Source organism: Varroa destructor, unplaced genomic scaffold (assembly GCF_002443255.2).
Source record: "Varroa destructor unplaced genomic scaffold, Vdes_3.0 BEIS01000001.1, whole genome shotgun sequence".
Taxonomy (NCBI): Eukaryota; Metazoa; Arthropoda; class Arachnida; order Mesostigmata; family Varroidae; genus Varroa; species Varroa destructor.
In genome coordinates this window covers 40,088,649-40,115,075 of record NW_019211454.1, presented here as the reverse complement: position 1 = coordinate 40,115,075, position 26,427 = coordinate 40,088,649, and the positions used below count along the sequence as shown (strand labels likewise).

Here is a 26,427-nt window from a genome sequence, read left to right as displayed (position 1 = left end):
CTAGGCAACAACTGTGACTCAACAATATTGTTCAAAACTACAAGCCGCTCCTCGAATTGCGGCTCCGCGCCGACATATGTTTCGTCGACGCCGCCCGCTCCTGTCTAGTTACGTGATTGTGTGGCAACTTGCCGTTCTTCGTCTGCTTTGCTTAGCTTAACTTAGCTAGCCAGCTAGCGCTAAGTAGACATACTTGACCCAGTGAGGGACTCTCAAGCAACAGAAGCATGTGTTGTATTCGTATGCTATGTATATGCCTGCACTGTACGCGATTCATCCCAGCTTGGATCGGTCCTCGGCGTCTTTGACAATGATACGAGAAGATATTACAGACGCTCTGACACACGTCGCCAGATATCTGCTGGCTGACGTCATTGCATGGACTCGGAATGGCATATGTGACAGTTGTCGTTCAAAAAAGATGAATGAATGGACTTATAAACATCGCTTTTAGCACACAACGACTGAGCCCTTTTCCTATTCACGGGAAGATAAAAAACAGATATTAACTGCTGTTGAAACAACAACATAGTATGTCATAGTCAGCAACAGTATATCAAAGCCGCATAATGCGACAGCGACGTAGGTACATCACTTCTATCGAGGTGCAATATATACGATATCTCTTCAAGTGGCTAGCTCTATTTAAAAAGACGAAAAATTGATTATTTATACAGCCGAATCTTTACGGCGCTATTATCGTCATCACCGCTTAGTAACTCTCGTTCTACAGTAGAGCTATGGGCAACTACTCGCTCACGTAAGCCAACTAAAAATATTCATCCATTTCGCGACGAAAAGCCCTTACTAGCAATTAAGATCAATGACCACCAGACGAAATCATGAACGTCAGCTTTACCATTACAATTAATAGATGGGACACTATGAAATGTTAATCTCGGGGTAGGTACAGAGAGATTGGGTGAACAAAGCCAAGAAGAAAAACTACATGGAGACCGGCAGAAATTGTATCATACTCGTATGAGATACTATCCGACTCCAAACGAGTTACCAATCAGACTCATTTCGTTTCACTCAATTAATGTTAATTAATCGTCATTGCTAAAAAAATACGTCGACGGAGAGCGATGCATACAAGTGTCCAGCCGTATACATACTATATATAGTGAAAAAGGAGCGGAGACGGAGGACAACCATAATGTTATTTAGATAACGCTTAAGCTAACATAAGCTCCACATAAACAATGACAATGTACAAACGGCTGACTGTCCTCTGTACTGTGGTCTATAACATTGCGAGCCATAATGTGAATAGCCAGCTATGCTGACACGCACGACAATCATGATATGGCTGCGGAATATTACATAACACTTCTAAGGTTTTCACATAGTGATCAAGAAGAATGAAACTGCGATGCGTTATAAAGCTACGAGACACGGAAGGAAACAGGACGAGGCAGGAAGACGGACGGACATACGGCACAATGTAAGGGGAATACCGTACTTGCCGCCATCCGAAGAGAGTTCCTCCGAGCATCTGGCGAACTCGTAGCCACTGAGCCGATGCGGTTGCACGTTGTGAAGAGAGCTTTCTGACGAGGCGTGCGTGCGCCTTAGGAGAAAAAAAGGTTCAACGAGAAAGACAAGCCGCCATACCGTGCTTACCATACCCTTGTGCAGGCTTGTCTGGTTCTTTCCGAGACTCGACTGCACGCTCCGTTCCAAGTCCTGTTGTGCGTTCCTACAATGAGGTGCAATGTTTTCGCAGAAAGCGGCAGTGACGTTACTTCTCTGTATGGCAAGACAGAGAAGTGGTAAAGAAGCAAGGGTCGAAAAGGTCTTGACGAAAGGGGGATGGCATATATCATATTTTCCCTTCCTTGACGGACAGGAGGCAGTGTCCGAATTTCTCGAGAGTCTCTTCCGTGCCGAAGCCATAGGAAGAGCTTAAAACGGCTTGGTCCTAGAGAGGCCGGGCTGGCTCGCCCTTCGTGCGCTTCCCACCATAGTTGCAAGTGGCCCAACTTCACCGACACGCTCGATGGCGGTAACAGTCGTGGCCCGATCTTCTAAGAACCACGAAGAAAACGCAATGCATGCGCGTTGTACACAACTGTCTGCTGGCGAAAGGGTGATCCCTTGTGCAAATACTCTCGGGTATGGCGATAGTAATAGCAGTACCAGTCGCAAGTAGCCGGCAACCTTTCTTCCATATATCCATTTTTCTTTCGTATAATATATATATATATATATATTATATATATATATATATATATATATATATATATATGTGTGTGCATTGGAGTCTGTGCTTATGTATGTGTATGCGTTCTCTCTGGGTGCTGTTTGCTACGTGGACAGGCACAGAGTAAGAAGACCCAACGAAGTGTTGTTGTTTGATGGAGCATTGCCCTCCTCGTGATGCGAAATATCAAAGAAGAAGCCTTCGTCGCTCTTCGACGAGGCATACTCCACCCAACGGGCACGAAAAACGTACGTATGATCCCCTACAGAGTGCAACGCTGTCGGGGTTATTGCGTAGTAACGCTGGGTGAAGCGGGCGCTAGCAGTTGTTGTGAAAGCTCGTGCTCGTATGTGCGCCTTCGTCCTTTCTGCCTTCCCTAGCAGTTTAAAAGAGTACTGGTTTCAAAGAGAGCAATGGTCCCAAGGCTTCGGCCTTGGTCAGTTTTTCGGTAGCAAATATCTGCTACTATACTGTACTGCAGCCAATAAACTGGGACTAAAGCAGATGTCGCCTAGTCCATATTCCTCCGCAGAAAAACTTAGTGCCTGTACGAGCACCTCAAAGGATGCCACTGCCAGTGAGGCATGGTGATTCCTTTTCTCCGTTCTGTCACGTTGCCTCTTTATTCTCGCCTTTTCTCTCTGTCACTCTGCAACAAAGAAAGTGTCCGAGGACCGAACCACGTTATGCCTTTCAGGGAGCAGCAGCAGCAACGGTGCGCAGCCATATCCTGAGAACGGCAGCGGACAAATTGTCTTTCACAAGTATTAGGTATACGGCTGCTGGTACTATCGATAAGACAGCACCAGAATTGGTTACACATAAAAACGATCCTACAACGGTCTCCAGCGAGTAGCGGCAGGTTCCAGTGAAAAGAGAAGAATTCGCTGCTATACCTAGCTTTTTCCCGAATCCGCCTTGCTGTGTATGTCTGGCTAAGCGCTGCCGCCTAGAGAAGGGGTCAGCAGGCGAGGGGTTTCCAGACTATAAATTCTATAGGAAACTGAATGATCTTGCGAGCAAGCGGACGACAAGAGAAGACTCTCTTCATAAAAGTCGTCGGCTGCTGCGACCGCTGTCACCCACTTGGCCATGGTAGCTTATCGAAACCTCGTATATATTTAATAAGCCTCGTTCGTTCGTCACCTTCACGAAAAAGGAAACAAGCAAGGAGAACATGACCTCCTGGAAGAGGACGGCTAGTGTTCTTACCCACTGGTTGCCTGTCGACCCTCGCCGCTCTACGAAAGCGGAGTTTCTTCACACTACTGCTTACATTACCGCCAGCTTACCAGCCGACCACCTAACTAAGCAGCCAACCAATAGTAAGAAAGAGCGTGTATAAGAACCGAGATTTGCCACGCCAATGGAAAGAAACTGAGCGGGTTGCAATCTACCCCGCCTAACGGGTAAGAGTTGGTGACTTGCTGTTCTTTTATGAGCTTGCGGTTTATTAAGCAGTACTACGACCAGCACCTCGCGGTTGTGCGATGCCAGTGTTTGCGGTTAGATAGCTAGCTATAGAACGGGCACTATCGCAAACAAACCTATCTCTAGGCAGTCACCCTTCGGCGGGAATTAAAAGGCCAAGTTACGCCCATTGCTTGTATAGAGAATAGTACGACTTGCTATAGCAGAACATTGCGTCAAGTCAGCTGGTATCTAGGTTTATAGCCTGATAACCCTGATGAGAACCAGATAGCGGAAACCACAGCTATAATCTGATGAAATAATTAAGGTGACGATTTATGTACGATCCGAAGGATAGAAATCGACATTACTTAAATAAGTATGCACATGTATAACTCCTATATTGTAGACAGATGGACGTGTGTATGCGTATTTCTGTGCGTGCACATCCATAAATATCTGTTTGTATGCATTTTTCTATTTGTTTTCTCTTTTTTTCTACCGAACACTAGCTAGAGACTACAAGCAGCAAATGTTTATCTTATACACTGCAATTTACTGTCTTATGAGTGTGCATATAAGATGCTTACATATATGCCTGCTATAATGCATAACATGCCTTCAAAAATAGCAGGTTTATTTTTTAACATTTTATATAACATGTTGTATAATGTGCTAGTATTCTATGAATTAAACCGCTTATTCCACAAAACACGGCAAAACGTTTTTTGCCTCGATTGTAGTGACATGAATGAGGGAATACGGTGGCATTTTAAACTATTGTTGCTACCGGGCTAATTTGTTGTGTTTCTGTTCGATGGTTCTGTGATGAAGACGCTGAGGAACATTTCTGTATCAGAAAGTCTGCTTAACTGTATCTGAGTTTTGGAAGAGACCACCAAATCTCGAGGGGACAACGGCTTCAGAGTGGAATTAGAATTTGATGATTGACTTTCTTTTTGCATTAGCACTGTCAGTGTTAGGCTAAATATTAGGACTAGCTGATGCAGCGGTTTCATCAAGCCAGTCACTAGCTTCCGAACCCTTAAGAGTCCAAGTGACACTAAGAGTTTCGGGCCACTTGCGTTAGTTCGCGCTATCGGCAGCAGAACCACGCCCGCTGCAATCACCGGTAAGCATTAGGGCTCTTCTAAGCTATTCGTAGTACTGGGCATCACACTTTCGTTCGGTCTTTTTCGTGTTCAGTCTCACTTGGAGAATGCGCGAACGAAAGCCTCGTAAATGTATACGTTGTTCCGCACGGATTTTTGCGCGGGTGCTGGTGCAGTGATTTGACTGGAAGGAGAAACGCTAGAAGTCCTATTCGAAGCGTTTCAAGCATTCAAGCGGTTCAAATCCAATTCCTTTCGTTTCTTGGCGTCAAAAGCGGCAACGGGCCAACTAGCCGACCGCCCTTCTTTAGCCACACTTGAATATAGCCAGAATGTATAGAGAATTAATTGCTAATTGCCTTCAACAACGCTGTGCTTCCTATGTCTTGAATATGGCACAAGTACACAGCGCGGGTGGGGGAAAGGGCGAAACGGACATGTTCTTTTAATATACTTCTTCTATGAGAATTGCATCGCTTTACGCTGCTAGAAGCGCGGCGATGTACATACAGCCATCGTGCGATGCACGGCTCGAACGATAAAACGACGTTTTTCGCCTACCGCACTGTGTTCATGCATCGCGACAATGGCGTTGGCCTTGTTACACCAGACCACCAGATGACGATCACGGGCTTCTTCTTCGCTGCATCGAAGTACCCGCCCCTACTATCGTCATCACAACATGTTTCGGATGAGAAGCGGTTTTAGGAAACGAAGCTAGTGAGGCTGTTTAGGCCCCTACTAGTAACTAAAAAAATTCCGTTGGCATCTACATGATAAATTTTTCGCACGATTTATGCTTGCTCTAGTGCCCAAATAAGACCGATAGTTCATAAAATCGCGAGATGTATTACAACAAACGATTCAACAGCACCAAGGAAGCAGCCAGACAAACAGAGATTAGCTGACCGATTAACCATGGCGATCGAGTGCTAACATATGTGTATAAAAGAGACTTTGCCGTGCCACAGTCTCCGAGGGGCAATGCGCGGGGCCCCATAGCACCGAGTAGATTCTAACGTGAGGACACAGCTCCCGCTAGCCATCATCAGGACGTCGCACACGATGGCTTGTCCCTGTTGCAGGTAGCGCTGGTATTATAAAGGGGTATAGCTGACCCAGGAATGATGGCGCTTCGAATCAACGAATTCCTGTAGTGTCAATACTTGTAACATTAACAGGAAGCTAGACGTCCGCATACCGACTTAGATGGGTTGCACAGTGAGAACTCAATACTGTAACGATTAAGTTGGTGCGTGACGATGAGGTCCTTAACTGGGCCAGCGGCTTCACTGTCGATGAAGTCAAGCTCGCTTGGTCCAACTACTCGTTCCTTAATTTGCCGTTTGAGTCGTCGCTGCGTGTTATGGCCGCAGCTACCTGCTAACAGACGACGGTGCCACCGTTCACGCTAATTTCCGCCCGAAAACTTGCTTGCAACAGTGGTATATTGTAGCAGTGGGCGGTAACTGTACCGTGACGTGGGGTGTCCTCTATGGCTTCGACCGCTGGCAATGAATTTTTCGACTGGTGTTACTGAGAGGGTGTTCGAATCTTTGTAGAGTTATGTTTTGGATATTGTTTCCGGTTGCGGTAAAAGCAATTTAGGGATTCAACTGAAACATTGCCGCACCTTGAATGCTGAATCCTTTACTCGAGAGGAACACATAAACGTTTTGAGGAACCCGTGAAGCTCGTTAGGTCGTGCTTAATCAAAGGTTAAGTCGCTGCTTGATTCCAATTTGAACAGCGTCTACGTATAGTCGACAGCCGATCAGAAATCAGAACTCTCTAATCCAATAAACGATAGAAACAATTTTCCGAAACCTCTTCAATATTATCTGATTCGTCTTTTGGAGCTATGTTACTTTACATAGGCCTATCGTGCGTTTTTTTGTATGTATGTGTGATGTACGTAGTGGGTCCGACTAGGGAAATTGCTTGTGATTGTTGACGTTGTGAAACGACGGAACACGAAAGAGCGCGAAGTTTGTTGGCAGGCTTGCTTGTTCGCTTCCCCTTCTTACCCTGTTTCGCAAAAGCAAGAAATGTTATCCGTCTAGTTTTGTTCACAGAGAGACACAAACGGAGCTGAACATGGGCCCCCAGGGTAAAACTGCAGCTTTCCCCGGTGTTACGTTCGTTCCCTGGAGGGTCTCGCGACTCACTTACAACCACTGGCACTACGGGTGTCAGCATTGCTGCTACGCCAGCCATCCAGCTCCATCTGAAGTTTCGCTCAGCTCGGCTAGGCTATTGTAAGACGACGACACTTTAGCCACTAGCGAGACCCAACAACATCAGCATGATCATCACTTGCTCGTCTAAAACGTAGCTTCGCTACCCGTCTCTCACTCTTTTTTTTTCACACTGTGGGCTTCCATTCGTCCAGCTTTTCTCAGTCGCTCTCTTGCGACAAGCAACATAGCAACATCGCACCATCGTTGTATAGCAAACGGAGTTGCAGGTCAAAATTGTGAACCTAACGTGCCCGCCAGCTTGCCATTCAAGGCCTGTGTATGGGCCAGGCAGGCCAAGCGCAAAAAGCGGGCAAGAAGAGAATAAATGGGCCGCCGTCGCCTATTCTCTGTTCGACTCGGGGTATCGTGCTGCAGAAGAAATAGCGGTGCCTTCCTTGTCGGAGAACAGACCAGCCAGTTGCGCCGACGAGTAGATGGCGAACAAACATCGCTGTCGTAATTCTTTCTGCTGGGGGTCCTGTTGCGGCAGCGGCTACTGGTTATAACAGCAGTACCCTTGACTCTCAACAGCACAACGAATGCTGCTCAAACGGAATTCCCTTTAGTCTCAAAGTAGCGCCTACTGGTCACTGTCGGGTTGACGTTGCCGACCGACTGGCGATGGTGAACGAAGCATCGGGTAAAGCAGCGGTTTGCAGCTGCGTAGTGGTTCTGCTGATTCTAGTTTAAAACTGTCTATCAGAAGAAGGGGCATGGGCGTTCCGGGGAAGGGGTGTGGTTTAAACAGGGAGTTGCTACAAAAAGTTGTAAATTATTGCGCATCCCGCATCTTATTCCCTATTTTATCCATACCATTTCCCGATCCATGGGCCCCCTATGTATTTACTAAAGTTTACCGTACGCTCGCTCATTTGAACCGCGATGGCTCCCAATGACCGCGTTGTGGCCTGGGGAAGATGAAGAACTGGTTGCTCACATACATACTTACATACGTACAGAAAGACCCTCAGTATTCGAGAAATAACAACTCCTATAGCAGATACGGCAATTGCGATTGAGGCAATCATATTATTTTTCTTGCTGTTAGACTGCCGTCTGGGTTGTCTGCTGAAAGACGTAACGAGAGCACCTTTCCTTTACTGACAGGCGAAATTGTCTCCTCAGGACCGACGGCTTGCTGCCTTTTCCATTGGTACCACTGCTGTCATTGTACGAGAATGGCAGCGAAGGACGTTGTAATGTAATGGTGGAGTCTATGGAAGTTATTCTTAAATGATTATCCACTGGCGGTTAGCCGGGAGATCGTTTCCTTTCACGGCAACCATTGCCAGCCATTTGAATCTACGACGACCCTGCCACCAATTCTCTAACGTGCAATCCGTCCGTCGCCCCTGTGTCATTAACTTCTTTCTTAAAGATCCTCTTCGTGTACACTGCTAGCTCCTTGTTGATTCAAGGAAATAGAAAGACGTCACTCGTTCAACAAGCTTGCCTTAGTGCGTCCACGCCCTTTGGCACGCGATTGCCATAACAACAGGCATGGACAGTGGCCTTTTTAGACTCATTCCGAAGTCTCTCTGACTCGTCGTTCTAACGCAGCTAGGTACTGCATAACCTATAATAGCTACTGTAAGCTATCGACAGGTGACGGCGGCAACAACAACAACAACAACAATGCTGATTGATAATCAGCCGTTCAAATAAAAGTACCATCGGACTTGCTGCTTTTAAGGAACTATGCGCAATTGTTCTAAACGTAATGATCGGCTCAAACAGAGCAGTGTCACTATGGGCTCATATAGAATCGGTGCAAATTATAATGCGATACTGGCAACGTTATGTATATATATAGTTGTTAGTGACACCGTAATTGCGACATAAGGTTTTAAACTTATCTTTCAGTTTTCCACCGGTTCTTTTCCTTCTGATAACCTCATTCAATTCAAAAGCGTTTTATTCAAGCGTATGCGGCAATTTTACATTGAGTCAATATTATTAAGTAGATGGTAAGTAATAGTGTATGGTTTTTACACTTCCCGAATTCGCTGACGTTGTTTTCAAGTTAAATGGACATTTAAGCTTGAAGATTAGATGCCGCTGGCTAGTTTATTGACGCCTGGTATTACCGTTAGATCTAAACGCAAATAGATAAAGGAGGATTTGTGTTTCGGATTATCATAATTTTAAGTAGATCGGTCACAGGGCAGGTATGCCTAAAATTTTATTTTTGCATTACCTTCACAACTGAGTGTTTTCCAGTAAAACCACATCAAACTCAATCGTTAGAGTATTCTAAATTAACGAGTTGCGTTTTTCTGCATTGAAACTCAATTTGAATATAATACTTTTCTCTATTATGAATATTTTCAACTAAAAAATAGGCCTGACTGAACGTTTCCGCAATTTTCGTGTATTTTCAGCTAAAAATACGCATAGAACAAGACATATTGCTTCATATTATATATATTAAGTATTATTTGGTTTATTTAATAATTCTGAATATCCTTGTATCAGAAATTAATGGAGGCGAAATCATGTTTACCTTTGTACGTATATTTCTCGCTTGCTTGGGTCGGCACCGTTGAGGTTTAACAACATACGCAAACGTAGACCAAGATAATTTCTACGTGAATCTGTGCGCACGAATTGTAACGCTTTAGAAAGTTGCTAGTGAAGTAATATTCGAACACGCGCGTAGGAGGAATAGGACGGGATACCAGTACGTGTATTTCATTTAAACTTTGAGCTAGACATCACTTTCTTACCTTAACGCCAGTATGTTATGGTCACAAAAATGTATCTTGTCTATTGGCCCTTCTAGAAATTGTGAATAATAATTATGTCGATGTATATTAGAGATGAACTTTAAATAGCTAATATGCTATGCAGTTCTCTCAGATCGAAATAACCATTGTCCTTTATATACGAGTACATGTACATAACAGTAGATAAACATGACTGTTTGTGCCGCACACTCCAGATATTTCTAATTTGACGTCTCGTTCTAGTCACGTTTTGCGTCACCAATCGTACCAACCCATTGAGCACAAGCCAAGTAGGTAGGTTACCTTCGATAAGGACGATTATGCGCTATGAGAGAAACAAAAGAGAGGAGACATCGGTTGGCACGGAAGGCAAGGCAGTACGGACGAGACAGAGCGCGGCCGAACTGTTCTGTGCTCTCGCTTAGCCCCGAAGTCGTTGATACCAACGCTTCAACATTGTCACTCGTGTTGTTTCCAATTGCTGTATTCGCACATACTCTAACATGCGTCCATTCATCCGTGTACATATATAATGATAGACAACAGACATGTATGACGTATGTTGGTGCAAATCTGTTCTTTATTCCGGAAGCATGAATAAACGTTTGCCTAAGCATGTTCACAGGTGAGCGAAAAGCTTTCTATACACTGAGACGGAAGTTGCGGGACAAGAGCCGCCGCCGCCGCCTGCTTGCTGCTGCATCGAACTATCAGGACCACGGTTACCTCTGGTAGGACACACATTTGGCTTACGTGTGTAGGTGATTGCTGCATCGACACCTAGACCTCTGCAAATCCACGACACACGCGTACACAATTGGATGCTTCCGATTCAGTGATTCTTCCAGCCTATCACTATATGTTTGCGTGAAGTGTGTTACCGCTCTTCAGGTAAACAGTTACGCCTAGAGACGTATATGGTACATAAGGCCTGGCAGGTAAGTATTGTATATGTGTCGCACTGCTTTTTTTTGGAGTCTCACATTTTTTTATACATATTTATTCAATAGCGTTCCATGTATATAATACTGGCAATGTGTCGTACAACGTATGGTCCAAAAAAAATTCTTCTATTTAATAACAAGATACACTATTACGAGCTAAGTCCACGGATTTTAAAACCGAGTAATTTTCGAATCATTTGGACTAACCGTTTTTAATATGTGTAAAAGGTACTCCTTTTTCATTTTCACACACTTGTCCCGGCGCTCCGGCAGTTTCTACTGAGCTATAGACTTACTATTCTCGTTCCCCTATTTATTTTCTCTATTTTTGACTCCTCAAAGTAAGTCGATAGTGCGATGCCAGTTGTCCTTTTTTTCTTCTAGATATTGTTTTATAATATTTTTTTAATAAAAGAAGTAACCTCATGGACTTAGATCAAGAGAATGAATAGGTTGAAATCAACGTTAAATACTGCTTTGCTCAAGTAACTGAGATATGACGTTGGAATTAAGGAATCAGACTGCCCGCTATCGATTACCGTGCTAACAGTACATCTGTCTCTTAAGGAACTTGAAACAGCAGGCCCTAATTATTGTTTCATTTTCGGCAAGTATTTCAGAGTGACAGATGCCTCTAATATTTACTCGACAATGCCTCCAAAGTCAATTTTTCTTCAAGACAACACTATTCTCTCGCTTAGCTCCTTTATAGCTAGCAATAAAGGTTGACCATACCTCGTCTTTGGCGGCCGCATGATCCACGCGGATCATGATTTTTTGTTGATTAAAGTTCCATGAATTATACGTAGAATGCACCACCACACGCACTTGTAATTGGCCCGGATTCAATTTACGGATGACCCATTTTCGGTATTGCTTAGTTCTTGTATGTTCAATGTTTGAGTTGTAATTCTATAACCTGTTATACGCGAAATGCCAATTTTAGCTGAAAAAGCTTTCAGACTGCAGGCTCTATTTTCCTGAGAAGCATCCTGTATTGGGGTAATATGTTCAAATTCCAATACCTCGTTGTTGGTCTATGACACCCTAATCTTAGTTTTTAAAACGTTTCCACCATAAACGTATAGTGCTTTCCGTCTACGCTTTTTTGCGGAATGTCTTTGCCAGTTTTTGATGATCTTTCAATGTATTGGAACATTCGAGGAACAAAAGCCTGATTACGATTTTCGAAGCTAAAAGCTGTTCCTTCTGTTTAATTCTTTTGCTTTTTTTCTGAAGTAAACTCAACCAGGGTCACTCAGAGGTTCCTAGGAGACTGGAGTATTTATTCGTTAGTTACGCGTATTTCAAAGGTTAGTCAGCCCGCAAATTCGCATGTGACAGTCTAATATATATATAATAAATATATTAATATAATAATGAAGAAATTGGAATGAAGAAACCGGAAGCTTAGACAATTATTGCTCTATGAGTACCTCGATGACATTTTTTCATATCCATGCTTTTTATCTGATATTATTTTTCTAAACACTCAGTACACTATAAACGAAGTGGGATGTTTGGTTAAAAATCCAATACTGTCACTAGAAACTTTTGTGGCCTAGGTTCCCTATGGCAATTTGAAGCATAAATGTACAATCATGTCTTTTCCGGTTCCGACATCGTTTTGAAAGGGAAGAGGTAAAAACTAACTTGCTAAAGGAGTCAGCAGTAAAAGCGCTACTGCCAAATGGCAAGAACATCCCAAAATGTTGTTACTCTACAGAAAAAGGACCAAGCCCCAAACGTTGTACAAGATTGAAAGCTGGCGAACACGGAAAAGTCATCATTTTAAACATAGCGCACAAGATGAGAAGTAGATCCGCCTAACTGCCGCCGCCCGTGTTTTGGTTCCTACTGTCTATTTTGCTGCTCCTGTTGCTACTCCTCTGAGTGTACCGATGCCGGGCTTGGACAAGCCCAGTTCCCTAGAGAACCGAATATCTAAAAAGTTCCGGAGTCTCAAATAAGATTCGGCCGCCAGCAACCCGTTACGCCAAATGCTTTTTGCCAGAAGCAAAACCACTAGTGGCTAATTTCCATCGTTGCAGGTAGCCGAAGTTGTGCTATACAGTGTGTTGCTAGGTAAAAGAGGAGAAGTCGTTGATAAAGAGGGGGAAAAAAAGGTAGACAGTGTTTGCGGTTCGTTCTTAACCGTCTGGTGCGAACGGCCAACGCCTTCGTTGGCAAGAGCTGTATCGTGAATAGGTCGAGCGGAAGATGTATGTAGTACAAGAATCGAAAACGAATATTCGTCTTTGTGAAGACTTGTCTTTGCGATCCGGTCTTCTTCGTGTGCTCCAACAGCGGATAATGATAATAATAGGGCAGCGGTGAGGCAACTAACCGCTGGCTGTATACGTTTTTAGAAAGGTATTCTACGGGCGGCAACTTGGCGAACAAGATGTCTTTTCATGATACATACTCAACAATAATCGGCTCATTAACAAAATCAACTTCATCTTACAGCAGAAACTCAGTGAAGTTTGTCAGTTTTCTGTAGCTACTGTTATACGTACGGCATGGTATAGGTCGTTACAATTCAAACAGATTATCCTTGTCCGCCTAGTCCCTGCGGCCTGCGCGTTCACGATAGGTAAGTCGGACCAATCGAACAAAGTGAGTACAATACTGTGCATTGAAAAAGGTACAGTAAATGAAAAAAAGGAACACGAAGCTCAAGTGCACGAACCGCTAGGTGTCGGGTACGTTTCGTAGTGTACATACGTGCTTGGTGACTAGCGGCCTGTGGTGTTCATTCATTGATCACATTTCTCAAGAACTGTGCTGTTTTTGTCAAGTTTATGTCAGCCATTAGCGCTATTCGAGAAGCAACGAAGAAGCCAAGAAAACCCTGGTACGGGAGCACGGCTTAACGCAGAGAATGTCGGTTACACACCAGCTAACTTCGTCGTCTCTATTTTTCTAGTTGCCATTCATTGAAGATTCTACCGCGAGAGCCCCAAAGCGACTTCGAGAAGAAAATAGTTCGACTGCTACGCCCTATGTCCTAGTCCTGAACGAATTAAGTTAACGTCTGAAACTTTACAAATAATATGTAGTCACAGTGGCACAACCAACGATGAGAGCGCAGCTTGAAGTGTCCCGTCCTCGTTGGCGGCCTGGCCGTACGTAGGTCCTATCTAAGCGTTTGCTGGTTTGTACTACTCCAAAAACGTCAATGAATTCATATGCAAATTCCACTGACGCCCCACCAAGGTTTATCGAACGCATTCGTTCCCGTTCGATCTCCCACTTCGCTTGAATCGACGTTCCTTGGTCGTACAGGTTAACGGATATTTATTTTACATCGTTGATTACTGAGTCACGTAGATACACTCACAGTTGATTTTTCTTCGCTGACCCATTTCGCTTTGTATATTGAGGTCTAAGTTAAGTTAACCGCTTATGGTTAAATGTATGGGACGATGTTCTTTTATTTGGTTCAACAAACATTTCGAAAAAAAAATAAAAGGGTCGTTTGTCAATTTTACAGCGTACGTTTGCTTTGACCAAATTTACGCCTATCAATCAATCAAGGATACTAGTTCGACTACTAATTAATGGAGCCGTATAGACTAAATTTTATCTAGCATGGCTGGCCATCTTTAACTCAGAACATACTTCGTTTCGACCCCTTAGTTTGATCGAAGCGCTTGGTTTAAGTTAGTATTGACTATTTTTGCTTTTGGTTTGTAAATATATCCTTTGACTGTCCGTTTTCTTGCATCCGTCCTTATGTTGTCACTGGCCTGCTGACTGGCCGTTCTTCGATATCGCGTCAACTTGCCAAATATAAAAAAATCACAGCCCCTGTGTTTTGGTCACTTTCCGTATATCACCGAATCTCATACTTCATATCAGCGACGTTAACTCTTTAGCTCGTCAACTTCTTGGTCTCCCTAGTTGAGATTGCGTTATAGTTCCACTAGCCGCTTCTTAAGCACATAGCAGTTATTTTTTCACTCGTTTACTGGCTTTATGCTTTCACCACGTTCGTTGCTTGGCTCGTCCACTGTCTCTAGAATAACTGGCTGCAACCATACCCGCGCTTTGAAACGGCTTCCAGCTGTACCCCCACATTTTACCCACCATCACTGGCACATGGTCGCCCCATCATATCCTATCCGCACCAGCAGTGCTACCGTGACGGCCACGAATGCAGGACGAAGCACTACACGACGAAGCAGCCTTTTCTGGGACTGATGCCCCGTCTTTCTTTCATTGCCACTACTGCCACTACCATAGAACTCGATTCTCAAGAGGGTTGGTCGCCCTGAACCTTTTGAAGGACTAGCAAGGCCGAGGCTGTTAAAGGAGCTCGTGTGTCACGCACGTCATTGGAGTGGTAGGAGGAAAAAGCAGTAGCAGCAGTCTGCTGGATGCTCTGCTTTGCTTCCTTCCTGTCCGGTCCTGTCGTACATTCTGTCTATCTGTCTGTGCGGCCTGCTGGATGCATACCCCCACGTCGCTGAACGTACTGAGAAAGAGTGGCTGTTCTGTCCTTGCCACACCGTTTGTCCGTTGGCGCCTGTTCTGCAAATTGGAATTCTTATGAGAGAAAAAAAACAATTGCCGACCTGCGTCCTGGTGCACTGCCTTCGCTGTTCCAGTATACGACGCTGCTCTGCTGCAGCGACCCTGTTTCATACTTCTATCGTCTTTCTACGTGTTTTTCTGCCACCGACGCCTAGCTCGCGGCAACCTTGTTTCCGTGCTTTTCTTCAAGTTATGCATGAGCTTAAGTTTATCTGTCAATTGTACACAACGAGTGCACATGCGTGTGTGCATGTGTCCAATGTCAAAAAATATACATTTCCCTTCTTGGCGCATTATTTTCCGCCAATATCACGAACTCGCATTTCCATCGTATCAGGCGGCGACGAGTCAGCAGCAAAACAAGCATATGGACGAACCGGTCCCATTATCTATGACCCCAGTTACTTATCATTGTGTAAATTTAAAAACGACGTGGTCCATGCGGTACCAATTCGCACGGGACTACAAGCAGTATATGGGCGCGTCGACAACGGATAAGAAGCCCATATGTCTACAGTAATAGTAAAAAAAATGGTTGCACTGACCGGCGAGGAAAGCGACTCCTTTGGCGGTGAGAATGACGGCGCGACGTAAAGATTTAACCGGGTTGGAACAGACGAGCACAACCGTCTCGCATCGACGCCCCTAAAAGCGGCCTGCAAACGTAAAGGGAGACGGTGTAGACCGTACAGAGACAGTATGGTCCCCGTATACGGAAGCAGAGAATAGAAGGCCAGCTGGATGCTTGGCTCACTCATAACCGGTAGGTGCTAGCGGGGGCCGGCAGGCGCTAACGGGGGCCGACAAGCGCGCGGTATCCTAGAGGCCGAAGCGACCTATGCCTCTTCGCGGTAGTTCGCACACAAGGGAATGAATGGCAGGCTGGTTCGTCGGAAGCTGCCGCCGCAGCCCTTGAGTCTCCAGCATCCAGATAGCGATGCTGATACCGCTAGCACCATCGTAACAACTGTCAGTGGTTAAATTGGGAGGGGGAACGGTGGTGCCGACGTCGTGACGAGTGATCCTTCAGCCGCGCGTCGTAATGGTTACGGATAGCCCGAGAACCAAAAGCCTTTGACGGCCACCGCTTCTTCTTTCTAGCTACCATGCCTCCGTTCGCTCGGTCAGATTCTGGGGCAGATCACGTCTAGGGTATTGCTGATTTTCCACTCCGTTAGCCACAACGACGGAAGGCCGGCTTGAGCTTTGCCTGACAGGCAGGCCAACGGGCAGACGAAAGGTTCTCGTAGCTCAAATGTGTTCGCTATGGCTTGCTTACACAAGAAGACGGTTTCAACATCAACGCCAGTAACACAGCGGCGACGGAACAAACGTCCACCTCATTGGTCCTAACTAAAGCGTCATGGGTTGCTGTTTACCAGTCTTGCCTCTCAGCTTTCGCAATCAGTCGTATCGGCGGGGACCGAAATGGCCGAAGCAGCGGCAGCATTAGCGGCGACGGCAGCGGGAACGATTAGCAAATCGAGTTTTCCAGGCACAAGCCGAATCACAGAGCGATACCGGCAAAGGGGGAGAGATTCGATATCGTATGATGTTATGTTCCTTTCTTCTACTATTTCTCTTACTGCCGTTTCTGCTGATGCTGCTATAGATGCTTCTGTGAATACTGCTGCGATGATGTATATCGCCTACGATCACATCACACAAAGTATAATCCTGTTGTATTTATAGGTAAGTGTGACACTTACCTGATGAAGCACTGCTGTGATTTTGATGTTGAAGGTAGTAGAAGTAGTCCGGTAGTAGACGGTAGATAAGGGAACAAACCGCACTGGACCAATGAGTACAAACACGACGAATAGAAACACAATAATACGAAACTAATTACAACAACATTAATAACAACGTTCTCTAACCTACACAGACACAATATGACGTTTGTTCGATACGTGCCAGAACACTGGTCTGCTAAGAGCCAGTATTTCAGTATTATCGGTCCTTGTTTCTGAGCAATAGTCAATGAGCGGAAATGACTTAAAGATGAAGAAAGATGCACATGTGATATTGTAGTCGTGTACTACTATTTATGGTTCACACATCTATGCAGATCGACGCAAGCTTCCTTAGCTTCAAAGCTGGGAAAGCAAGCGCTTCTTTAGAAGCCGACTGGCCAAAGAATTACGTTTTACGCACCGTATTTCTGCCACCACTATATGTAGTATAGTGTAGGGCCTGATGGTAGACGTATTGTGCAGCAATACGCGAAAACGTTTTATTACCCCATGTGGCAATACGCTAGCGACTCCTTAAAATTACAATGGCTTTAACAGACTAGAACAGTAAGCTGACAGACCATCGTACATTGACTTTGACTATGCCGTGAACTATAATCACCAGTGGACGATCACAATGGGGTACGGCTTCCTGATTGACCCAGTGGGTAAAAGCACACCACTCTGATAAAACACCAACTAGCTATAACACAGCACACGGAGACTGATTTCTGTCGAACATAGTAATAACGTGCGGAGAGCCACTTACATAGTGAGATACAGCAGTAACGATGGCCGCCAAAGTTGGAAGCCTCTAGCAAGAACAGCTACTGTGGATGGATACACTACAAATGGCACAAAGTATAGAGCCTGCTGGTTAGGTTAACTGCTGCCTCTGACAGGCTTCACGGTCTCTATTTATCTGTATCTCAGAACACGTACAACTGTGCTTCTCGACAGTCGCAAGCTTTTGCAGCCATAACCGCTACTGCGCTACGATATTTGACTGCTGGCCGCTGGCCGGAATTGCGATGATCATACAAAAAGCCCAAAACACTAACGCAGCAGTGACCGAACGTTGAACGTTTAACAACAACTGCACGATACAATGGCGGAACGCTACAACACAAACGGCATATGCAGATCTAAGAGGGATAGTAATGAGTTAAGTTGCGAACACGTCAGCCAGTCGTCAGCTCGATCCTGCCGCGCCACAGAAGGGCGCTTCTTCCTCTCTGATACCGAGCCTGCCGAACACATAGAGAACGTTCATCTCAGCCGCGGCAATTCCTTTCGGCGTCTCCTTTCTCCAGAATTCCCTTTCCCAATCGTGCTCTCTATTCCCCTCTCTTCTCTGTCTCTCTTTCTCTCCACGTGATATAGCCACAAGCACTGTTCTCATCCTTGCGTGTCTTGTAGTGTTCAATGTAGCCCTTTCTCTCGTCTGGAAGTGGTGAAGGGAAGGAGGGAATGCAGAGGCTCCGGGAGGCCGTCGAAGGAAGGGCCGGAGCAGGCTAGATGCTATGTATAAGCTAGGGTGTGTTCAAGAAAGAGGCCATGCTAGCGCTATAGAGGGCTTGGAGCTCGCAGGGGGAAATTATATAGGGATGCTCCGGAAAACGAGAAAAGCGGCGAGGCCAGTTGATGTTGGGGCGTTGAAGGGGCGGGAGAGTACTGAGGAACGAGAGTAAGCAGGAACGGAGCTGGTTGGGAAATGGACGGAAAGGGTTGAGACGCAGCTGTCAATCAGTTGCTTGCTGCTAATTCCGTAATCAACACTCCACTGCTCAACACAACACTACCCCAAACTAGTTCGCTCAGTTACTTGCATACAACTCTTCGAGCAAGACAAGCACACGCTAATACAGGCGTCGAACTATCTCCAAGCAATTTCCCTCGTTCATTACCGCATTAAAACCTGAATTTGCCTACAATTTTGAGCACCTCTCAAATCTTGCCGAGGTAGCATGTTCGTGCAGTATATCGTTAGGATTTATGTGAATGTCAATCTTCACCTTCAAAAATTTTGAAGGAATCAAGTGCATGTGCCAGTCGGTTAACGCCTCACAGGTTTAATAATAATAGGCTCTTGAATATAGGAAGAGGGGACTCGGAGAGGGGACGGTAGTGAACCATCGAGTTACTATACACGGATATATACACACATACATACACAAACAGTAATCAAAAACGCATACAATATTCATGATTAGAATCCGTGTAGAGATGTGCCGTCTGAAGGCCTGTTTGCGCAGTTGAACCTTTGTTAAGTGCAATGCCACTCCTAGCATCCCTCTTCAATAGCCCATTATCGCAATGTCTAGTAACTATTATGTGATAATAATGAATACATGGTTACATGATCCACACACACACACACACATATATATATATTAGTTTTAAATATTGTTTAGAATTTTATAGGTAGATGCGGGTGGGATATTTAGCCCAGTTCACGTTACTCTATTGCTTCTTTGCCTAAATTTCAAAAGGTGAGGCTCTATAATACAACCAAATATTTGCTCACTGATAAACAGGACACTAATCCCGCCTTTTTTTTCCTTTTTTTTCGTTTGCCGTGGCTAAAGCTACATTTTCAAAGGCAACTCAAAAGCAAGCTAGGTTTTCTGGAAGTTATTATGGAGCTATATGATTAACCTGAAAACTATATATGGCAGGCTTAGCTCAGGTTATATGGGCCATTAAATTTCGAAGGGGTGTGCCACTGTATGACATCGCTGCTATTTTTGCACAGAAATCGAATGAACTTTTAGTGGCTTTAACGTATAGCTCAGTTTAATAAGAATTCGTGTATGTATATATAGATTAGATTAAACCACGCCGGTTTCGCACGGACCGTAGCGCATTTATTTAACAAGGTGTTTTAGATAAAATTCGGATTGCTTTATTTGCATAACGCCTTGTCTGGACAACACAGCATTGTCGACGTAAACCGTGTCGCAGATAAATATTGCCATAGCTCATGACTCCACCAGGGGGTAATCATCCATAAGTACGATTGTCGTACAGGCCCTAATCCAGTAAAGTAAGTTCATCTTAGAATAATAATACGCACGTTGTCTCTGTTTTTTTTCTCTTCGAGTAAAATATAGTTCGTAGGTATGCTAATATCTATTATTATATTATCTAATTATTACTAAGCTTGTTTCACATGGTACAGTAAAAGTTCACGTGGGTATGTTGTAAAAAAATAGTAGTCACTGATCTGCCTAGCTCATTATAACGCATCGGCTTCTCTAGTCACAACCATAGCCCTTTCTAAAATACAAAACGCTCTCTTTTAGGGTTTGCTGAATGATTGACTTAGTCGAACAGAATCATTAGTGGCCCATATAGCTAGCTCTATTTCCGACCCAGCCTTGTGGGGCAGCAACATAGGTATCTTCAATTAGTATATTCTCTTAAAATCAATGAATTATGAAGCCACATGATAGAAAGGTCTTTGACGAATATACTGCTATGTTTTGCCGTGTTATTAAGCAAATGGTGTGTGCCGAGACAAAATTACACTCGACATACGACATTAAGTTAGTGATTCCCTCCCCCCATCAAGTTATTAAACATAAACTTATTTATTCCCTAATATTTTGCTCGTTCTAGAGCGACTGTACAACCACATCGGTACCCCTTAAGCGATATGCTGGCCCGTGGATTTTACCGACAGTCACCTTCGCTGCCGAACAACTTCACAGATTATTCTAAAGACATGCAAGTGAAAATATAACATAAAACAAATTTTGGGTTCCTAAGGGTCTGAAAAACAGTTATAATGTTTCTAATGTTAAAACCTGAAGCAATAAATGTAATTATCAAGAATTTCCAACCTAAAATAGCTTTCACATCCTTAAAATATGCGACAGGTGTCATGGAAATAAATTATATATGCATCTAACCCACGCTTTAGTCCTGGGTCGTCTGATTATAATGATTTTTACATCATTTTTTCCATATATATATAGAACTAGTACGATTACACTGTTCATTTTTCCAGTCTGGAATATATTTTGATGTCTCTATGTTTGCGTGATTTATAGATGTACTTAATATTACACAGTCACTGGGAAAATTGAGCTTCGGTGATATTAGCTTTAAGAGCTGACTGTATCATTCTAAATGCATTAATGTCTCAGACATATTCCATGATAGTATCAAAGGTTTTGAAATATATAGCTTTTTTTGAATATATAACTTGGATTTTTTCGAAGCTACGATCGAAAATGTTGGTTACAGATTTTTACTAGAGGTAAAATAAAATGCAGTGTTTTGCCCCCTAGTAACATCGGAAGCTCATAGCTTCTAAGCGCTGATTAAACTGATGATGTTTGATTGCGGAGTCAACGGCATGCTGTGAGAACGCTTAAATAAATCGGATAAAAAGGGTCTGTCTGTCTGTCTGACTGCCCTTTCGTCGCAATTTGAGTCCGAGTACTAGGGGAATATTGAATAGGGAAAGCAGGAAGAAATGAGCTATCCAGGACAACATAACACAATGACAGGAACAGCGGAGCAAGTTATGCTCATCAAAACACAGCGTGCAGTGAAAAACGAGCGACGGATAGGTCAGGTGACCGCAACTGTGCTCCCAAAGTAGTGTGTTTACATTGAAAAAAAAAGACCATGAACATTCAATGGGAAAAATCTGCGTTTTTTGTAGTGCTGCTGCCATCTGAAGGAATCCAAGCGATTTGTCTAAGCTATTAACAGCTATTTAAGAAACGTGTTAGTTCAAATAGGCAAAGCAAGGGAAAGAGCAAGGTGGATAAACTGAGGATAAGATCTAATCAAAACGGGATAATGGAACGAGGTTAGATAAGCGATTTTGTCAAAGAAAACTAGCAAAGTGTCTCGTATGTCTCTTTCTTCAAACGGCAAAATGAATAGCAACGAACCAAGGCCTAACTGATTGAGTATGAGCGAAGAAAAGTTACTTTGTATACTTCAAAAAAATAAGTCGCTATTATCACATACTATCACAGTTCGGCTGGACGCATATAACATAAGACGGCCCTTTTACACAGTTTCTAATCCGTGCATAAACATATACAAGACTTTGTACTGAGCATATAGTGTAAATATTTTTAATGGGAATAAGACATTATTAGATTAGTACAATCGGCCGCGCGATTGGCCTAAAAAGGTCAACGAAATTGTACAACTCATACCTAACGGTAAAGAAAGGTGAGGCTACATAGTCTATTAGTTTCGTTCTAACAAAGCAATGTTGATTTTAAAAATGAATACTATAAAACTGCAGATTTTGTTTACGATGCACACAAGTTAGTAATTTGATGTCGTTCAAGTTACTTAATTTATTCGGCTAATTTTCGTATTCAATTTTTTAAAGTTCAAAAAAAAAGTTAAGATTATCGCTTGGTTTATTACCACAGTTTCGCCTGTTTCCGAGCCACGTGTTCTAAAGTTAACTGAATACAAAATGCGCTCGAGAAAAATTATCACGGGTTGCACTACAGCTTTGAGTGACACTGTATGTGTGGAACAGGAATTAAAGAAAAACACGAAACAATTAGTTACCAACCTATAGATATATATTTCTCACACGAAATCACTATATATGGCCGTGTCATAGGCTACATCATTTTGAACACAATATATTACGGTACGTTAGATTACATAATAGGATAGAATTTTCATAAAAATGAACTATTAACGCGCATATATGACCTGTGTAGAACGTGAAAGAACAAATATTAGTCGAAATAAAGGTTTTCGTCTTTAGAGTTAAACGAAGCTTTGCAACATTTGCGTAATCTCCGACGGTTATCGTAGAACTGTTAAATCGTAGAGCAGAATCAGGTTGAGGAAAGTCAGTTAAAAGTATACGCATTTCAAACAAGAAAAGTTGGATGAAAGCTTTTCTGTGAAAACTTTTCTGTGAGACCCTGCAATTTTTCGATAATGGGTCTTCGTTCTTTTAAGGATTACTGGTTGAAGAACTCGTAGGAGACTGGTACCACGTCAGTCCTAAGTCTCATGCTTTGCTTGGGTACTTTACAGTATTATAATCTTAATTGTTCACTTTTGCTTTAGGATATATAGTAGTACGTGCCTATATAGGAACAAAGACAAAAAAAATCAGTGCTTTTCAAAAATCCGAATAATCTTAGGAAACGTCACCGATTCAGCCAAACAAAACTCATTAGCTGCTTTCTTGCACTCTTTTATATGACCATGGGTACATCCGTTCTATTGTTTGTCAAGTATCGGGGAAATCCTGTTGCTAATGTAACAAGAGTGACAGACACAAGCTAATGATGCATATAGGAGAACAACAAGCATATACTCTTTTTTGTGCTCAAAGGGCCATTGAGTCAGATCCCACCTCTTACTTTACTCTTTCGAGTTTTGTCTCCTTCCTTTCAGTCATGCGGCACCTTTCTCAAGCTTTTTTTTGGTACACACGGCTTTGGCATTGGTTACCGCCATACCAACTTTTCACTTAAATAATCATGAGGAAGTGCGCAAATCAACAAATTATCATACTGTATTAATACCGTTTGCTTAGCCGCTGTTGTATTATCCGCAGTGACTACTGTGCAATCTAATGCTCCTTTATGATAGAGGAAGCTGCCACCTGTTCCAGAGCTCAATGAAACGCAGAGTTTATCCCTTCGGTTCGTTACTAGTACTTCTTGCTTTCCATATCGGTTTTTTCCTAGCTGCCGACCAGCCTGGCCATTAACTAACGTACTGCTTTTGAAATCAACTACGTGCGACGACAACCAAGTTATTATGTACTATATAATGTAATGCGTTTGCGATCAGATGTGTCGCTATGAAGAATACCAAATGAGCAGAGCTTTAACCTCGAAATAGCCAAAAGCGTTAATAAAGTCCATTTTTATATTGCAACTAAGCCTAAAGCTGGCCCGGACAAAAGCCTGGTTGCCGCGACTTGAGTGGTATACGAGTCGGGTTTGTGCGGGCCCCGTTCTCTCACTCAGAGGTGAGGGCGCGCCTAACCGCGCTGCGTTTCCCTTACCCCAAGGAGGCGCAGCACGATTAAGCTAAAGAGACAGGCTACACAATTGCTACTTGGTTTCAGTGACCACTTTCGACAATTCCACTGCAATTTTGTTGTGGTTGTGAAGGCGGTTTCCCGTTTGCCGTAGAAGGGCCACACTGCATCACTTGGCAGAACGGAGCAGAGTACCGAGGACCTGGAGAAGATTACGTGTTCGAAATGCGTAAGCTCATACATATACTCTACTACTAGACGTTAGGCTGACTAACTTTACTTAAGAGCAAGCTTTGTTGGACCGGGTTGGGTAAGTTAGTGTTACGCTTAAGGTCAGATAGAGGTGCTGACCATTGACCAAGAAGCGCTGACGGCGTCATTAGTGATCAGTGAAATAGCAAGGCCAATTGGCCCAGTCCATGTCCATTTAACCAGATGGGTTAACTATATTTTAGACGGACGCTGTGGTTACCATTAAGATGCTGTTCGTTTATAGCGTTCCTATACATTTCTCCTTCATCTATACCAGGCCAACAGGAGGGGTGACCGTTGACGCAGACCCAGGTCTATGCCATCTGATGCCTACAATGCGAGCTCGTGTACTTCAAAACCACAGCCAAGCTCAGTACACATCGACTGTAAAGGCCTCGTTTTTCCCTGGGTTACAGAGTCAATTTTATTCTATATAAGCGGAAATACAAATGGTAAGGTAAACCCTATAGTGGTTACGAGGCTGACTGGTAATTCGACTTTCGTCGGCCAAGCAACCCAAGCATAGAGCAGCTGTCTACAACTTCCGTCTTATCGCACCTCATTCACGTAACACGGATGTGTATGACCTTTGGCTACCTATCATAGGCGTAGGTGACCCACGATATACTTATACATATATTTGAATATACTCCTGTATGTGCCGATCGAGGCAGCGATGATAAAAGAAGGCAATTATTTTTATGTGCAATAATTATACTGAACTGGACAATGTCAGCCTATCAACAACCCGTAAAGAACAGCGCCTATTTGCCTCTACATAGAAGAGGGCTGACAGAGGATACCGTGGGAATAGGAGTACGAGGCGAAGTGTTATGAGAAGCTGAGTACGGACCTTGTTAGAGGACATCCGCAGCAACGGATGATCGTTCTGGAACGCGAACAACAACTAAACTCGTATACGACACACATATTACATACACACGCCCACATATCCTCGCGTTAAAATACACACACATCCACAGCTAGCTACGGAGCTGTCCCTCAATGAGCTTACGCAGCCCGTCGTCGCTTCATACAACCTAGAGGATAGTGCTGACGCTACACTGTAACCGGGAAAGGGAGAAGTGCTTGATAAGCAGTTAAAACAAAATGTAATTGCTCGGATGTTTTTGGCCATTATAGGTCGCTATAGGCAGCAATATAAAGATGGACCAGGTACACGGAAGGGGAAGACAGCGCTCTACTCCGGCAATTCCCATGTAGGTCTGTAGTAATTTTTTAGATCGCCGTTGTCAATGTATGTTCGCACATTTTGCCATTAATTAAAACCACTGGCAGAGAAGAAATTCACGACATGAACGGACGATGAGTAGCCTCGCCGCTAGCCCTTTCGAGCACGAGCGTCGGCAACAACAATGGCAGCCGGTCATCAACGCCGCCATCGTGTATGGGTATGGCTAACATTTTTGGAATAAAAACGCATCAAGCAAACGCACAAAGCATATAGCGAATATCGCATAGCGTACCTCATAAAAATGTCTTTTTTTCCGCTATCGATAAATATGAATGCCTGAGTTCCCTTTAGTCCGCTCACTTTCTATCCCGCGCCCCGTAAGGTTTTGCTCTCACAGAAATATTTCGACGAGAGAAATGTTTCGCCTCTTCAGACCATCGTTCGTACAACCGGTGTTCGCTATTCGGAAAGAGCTCAACTACGGGTATGGATATCTGAATTCATATCGAGAGACTTGAAGAAGCCGACGGATCGAGAAAAAAACTCGCATTTTTCGTTGTCAGCTTTTCTCACCCAATCGTGTTCGTATCAGACCTGCTCGCCTGTAGGACTGATTTGATTTTGAATCGATCCTGCTTGTGCCGGGCTGCCATGGCGAATGCGGGTTGTCTTCGCCATTGCAAACTGCTATATTTATATGTCAAATAGAGGAAATACCAAAATGGTACGAAGATTAATTTCGAATTTTTTTTTGCTGTCTTGATTCATAGTGTACTACTGCATATTTGCCCCTAGGCGGTGTTGCTTCAGAGGGCGTCCTAAAGTAATCACGTCTAATGTCTTCTTGCTTTGATAGTATTAAAAAATGGATGATAGTTTGTGTAGACAATTCATGCTGTGGAAGCCCGGCCGGTGCTTCTACTAATCTATGTTAGTTAAATGGGCTTCTTTATAACACTATTCAACTGTTTTTCTCGTGAGGTGGAAAAAAGACACAATTACTGTAATTTATGAACGGCTTTTTTGCAATAAGTGTCATATTTTCACTAACCAATTCGTAGTCAGGGTATTAT

The 26,427-nt window shown here is 43.7% G+C and overlaps 1 protein-coding gene and 1 long non-coding RNA gene across 19 annotated transcripts in view; one reads left to right on the top strand and one right to left on the bottom strand.

Moving 5' to 3' along the window:
- LOC111247121 (protein O-mannosyl-transferase TMTC3-like) overlaps positions 1–18,168 on the bottom strand; it is a 196,258-nt gene extending 178,090 nt beyond the window's left edge. For 3 of the 7 annotated variants that reach the window (XM_022797721.2, XM_022797770.2, XM_022797779.2), the window contains exons 1-2: positions 17,680–18,168; positions 16,887–16,969 (exon numbers count right to left, since the gene is read on the bottom strand). The gene's annotated coding sequence lies outside the window, so the exon portion shown is untranslated. Of the gene's footprint in view, positions 1–16,886 lie in introns of all 7 variants that reach the window. The other 4 variants (XM_022797713.2, XM_086973664.1, XM_086977360.1 and 1 more) reach the window with 2 other exon arrangements.
- A 5,811-nt stretch (positions 18,169–23,979) lies between these two features.
- LOC111243146 (uncharacterized) overlaps positions 23,980–26,427 on the top strand; it is a 93,998-nt gene continuing 91,550 nt past the window's right edge. For all 12 annotated transcript variants that reach the window (XR_015324177.1, XR_015324178.1, XR_015324169.1 and 9 more), the window contains exon 1: positions 23,980–24,136. This is a non-coding gene — a long non-coding RNA (uncharacterized LOC111243146). The remainder of the gene's footprint in view (positions 24,137–26,427) is intronic.